A 4,129-nucleotide genomic window follows, 5' to 3' on the forward strand; every position below is an offset into this window, starting at 1 on the left:
CATTCTCAAATAAGAATACACATATTATGACAATATTGCTATATAATTCCTAATTAGATAGTATATATGGAGGCAAGAATGAAGCCTTCTTTACTCTTATCAATGCCTTTCTATTACTTATTTTTATTTCAAAACTTTCTAATATTTTTGTATTTGGCAATAGCCATTACAATTTAATATTATATCATCTTTGAATGATTTTTTAGTCTTCTTGAATAACAAAAGAATTTATTGATCTTTTATTTTTTTGAGATTTATATCCTTAATACCAAGTTAATATTAATTGTATCTAAAGATTGATAATACTATTAAAGGACAAATCCTTTCATCTAATAATTATTGTTGTTGACTTGTTTAATTATTTAGAACTAGATACATTTATATTGCCATGTAAAAAAATCCAAATTTTGCATTTGGCATTGTGGTATGTAATTAAAGATTATAAGTGTGGTTGGTGATAGAATCAAAGTATATTTTGTTTGGAGTAAACTTGATAGTAGCAACAAGACATGTGGCATTATGATAACATCTTCTTGCCATGTTAAAAGAAGTGTACATGGATCAATTTCCAATATATATCATTAATAAAAGAATTGTATTGAGAATAGTAAAAAATTAAAAAAATTAAAAAAAATTAAAAAAAAAATACAGAGTTGATAGTGTATCTTTGAGTGCTTGGAAGTGTTTGAAAGAAAAGTTTTAGATTAAATTTCTTCTTTTTCTTTCATATTTTTTTCATCATTTTTTTTATATTTTTGTATTTTTCATTGTTTCTAATGAAATATCTTATACTAAGTGATGGATACTAATATGGTCTATGTATAAATATGTCCTTCCACCAAGGTATATACCTCAAATTTTTAACACAAATAGACAAGATTATGTAAGAATTAGTAAGAAGAATCTTTAATCTAGATTATCTTTTTGTTGGGATGTGCCTTGTTTGAACTTAAAGGCCTATTGATTCCAAAATCTTTAGAATTTTTGGCTGATTTTGTTGAATATCACATGCGTTGTAATTTTATGGATGATCCTATAATCTTATTTCTTTATTTGTTATGATTAGTTATTTGTTATTTTTAGCTTTATATAGATCGTTATTTTAGTAACAAAAATTATTTTGTTTTTAATTAAAATAATTTACCTTGCTACAAGCAAACTTTTGTAACTCAATAATAAACCAATAAAAAATCAAAGATGGTGCTTAACAATGCCTTTCTACACCATATAACTTGATACACCTCCCATCTAAAGATATTGAAATCTTAATAACATTTAAATGAGGGATCTATTGGTTCTATTACATTTTACATTGCTTAGTTATTTGATATAGATTAGCCAACTAAAGCATAAGACATCATCTTTTTAATTTGATAATGCTTTAAAGATAAATTACTATTATCGAGTTTAACAAAATAAAAGTGCAATCATGATTATGTACTCTTATCCATTGAGTTAATTTTTTTTGAATTAATGGAAATTTTTAGATAGCAATTGTTTTCTTATTTAAAGCAATTTCATTTGATCTACAAGATGTTCAAAAAATATTTTAGATTTTTTTGTCTATTATTTTATACATTATTGTGTGTTTCTATCTATTAAGAGTTCATGGCCAATATATTTTGACAATCTATTATATTGAGTAGCATACAACTGATGAACCAAATGTTGTTTTGGATTGTTTTTTAAACCATTGCATGAGATGTTGCATTAAAAGTATGGTTTTTCAAGTATAATTTTAAGTAAAAAATATTAAAACTTTCTTAAAAATATCAAAAAAAATCTTTTAAATTTGATTTATTGTCTCTTTATTTGGTATGTTCAGCTAACTATTTTTTTTGTGTTCCATATTGCTAGAATTGATACAAGATCCCATGACGTTTTTCACAAGAATGATGTTTGACCATGCCAACATAGAGTGGTGGTTGGGACTCAAGTACATCACATGTCCTAAGACTAATCAAATTCTTGAGATTATGTGATGAGGACACATGTTTAGACTTTTTTAGAGGTTTGTGTATAAAATAAATTTTAAAAGTGCATTAAATTTTAGTTATATATATTTTTATATAGTGATGATTATATGATATTATAAATTATGTTTAAGTTTTATCAATAAGATAAAGTTAATCTTACTTGTTTGTATACACTTAAATGAATACATGATTTACAGGCCAATAAGTTAAGATACATTACAAGTGTTGTATGATTTGAGTATATGTTTTATGTTATATTGGTTTAATATTATGAAATAGAGATATCAAACCAAATTGTGAGCCGTTTTTGCAATAAGATGCTTGCTCCTTTTCTGCATTGTTATCCCTGTTGTTTCATATCAAATGGCATTCTCTTAAAGCTCGAAAAGTAATAAATTATGTCGTTGCAACCCAAAATCTTGCAAAAACAAATAGTTGTTGAGTTGCCAGAAAGGAATTCAGCCCACCTTATTTCATGCAGGATTTAAATCTGCTGAGAATGTGATGTACAATAATATTTTCAGTCATGTAACCCGGTTATAGATACCTTCAGGATTGAGACAGATTTAAATGAAGTTTTGAAAATATCGGCTGGAACTCATCATCATCGGGTGCAAAGTATGGGGGCCTTTTACCGTGTTGATAATCACTATCATTCTTCGCTTGCCTGAATCTTGAAGAGAACGAGAAGCGTGCAGGGTTAGCGCACGAAGCTGATTAGACGTGCAGTATGTTGATGGGCTCGTTGCAATCAATATGTTGGTTGATACCCGTGAACAGTTCCGGACTGTGATTGCGGGTTCACATTAGACCTCGTCAGCTTTTGTTTCATATACTAAGCGAGGAAATAAGGAAAGATTCAGCAAATTTCGGCCTTAGTTGTCAATACGACGCAGAGATCAGCTAATCGAAGCCATTCATTCTGGTGATCGAGGAAAATTACATTTGACTGTTGCAGTTACAGAGTTCGCAAAATGTCATTTTGGTTTGTTCAATGATATTGTTATGATTGCGGTTCAGGTCAAGTTTTACAGGTTCGAAGCTGAGAGACCGATGTGTTCTTGGGTTTAGGTTTTGTATTTTAATATAGAACTGAAGCATTAGTAGTATGCGTAGAGTTCATAACAAACCAAATGTATTGCTGTCTCTCATGTGCGGGGAAATTGTCGCAGGTTACAAGAGTGTTCCCTGCGAATGCTCAGAGACTGCTGATTGCAACGGTATAAAGATGCCGGGCTTGCAATTTTCACAATTGGAGTGTTTGGAGAGAATATTCTTCTAACCTTAGAAAGCAGAGTGTGGACCAACGGTGAGACTGTTTCTTAGTCACGCATTTACCAATTGATCTTCAATCTAAGTCTCGGCAGACCAATTCCCTGGTATCCGTTCAGAGGTTGACAATTCTTGTTTGATGACCGGCTCTCTCCACCTGTTACTACTCTCATTTCTTGAATAAAAAATATCTAGGTGAAATTTAAACCATTTATCAGTATGCACGTGTTTATGTTGTGTTCGATCATTCTAGAAAATATGTCTGTTGTACTTGTTGATGTTGACCTTCACATTCTTGTTAAAATTACCAATCTATGCTTTTCTGGTTGCTGCATTGGGTGTGGGGAGCAGTTGCCAGACTGTCCATACAACCATGTTTATTGTCAGAGACCAATAATTGTCGTTTTAGTAGTCGTTGTCATGCCTGTACAGTTCAGACAACGGGGTTGCATGACACTAATTGACTTTATACTTAGCATTTAATTATGAACTAATGCATTAGCGACTTTGGGAGAAGAAGATGACTGCAACTTTAGGCACAAAAAGTGCATAAAGTAACACAATGATTACTCCTATTTGTTCATTTTGAGGAGCATGAGTGACGAGAAGGGATAGAAATTCTGCTTCAACAATCCCTTCCACACACTGCCTTTCAATCTGGCCGATTCGTCAGTGGTTAAAAATGTTTTATTCTACACTTTAAACTTGTGATTCTCATTTGATTGAGCCACTCGTCTTCGTCGATTGTTTTTAGATGAATTTAAATGGAAAAGACTTCAGAATCTCTGACTAATTGACTGCCTACTATGCATTCTATATTTTGGTTAGAAATATACTAGTTTTATTTATTTGTTGTACCTGCTTTGGTAATTACCCAAATA

At 30.7% G+C, this 4,129-nt stretch overlaps 1 long non-coding RNA gene across 1 annotated transcript; it reads left to right on the plus strand.

The window, feature by feature from the left end:
- The first annotated feature begins 2,341 nt into the window (after nt 1-2,341).
- On the plus strand, nt 2,342-3,458 carry LOC149986281 (uncharacterized). Its single transcript, XR_016501072.1, has 2 exons — nt 2,342-2,901; nt 3,149-3,458. It is a non-coding gene; the product is annotated as an uncharacterized LOC149986281 (long non-coding RNA).
- The last annotated feature ends 671 nt before the right edge of the window (nt 3,459-4,129 follow it).

This window comes from Physcomitrium patens, chromosome 25 (genome assembly GCF_059467195.1).
Source record: "Physcomitrium patens ecotype Gransden chromosome 25, ASM5946719v1, whole genome shotgun sequence".
Taxonomy (NCBI): Eukaryota; Viridiplantae; Streptophyta; class Bryopsida; order Funariales; family Funariaceae; genus Physcomitrium; species Physcomitrium patens.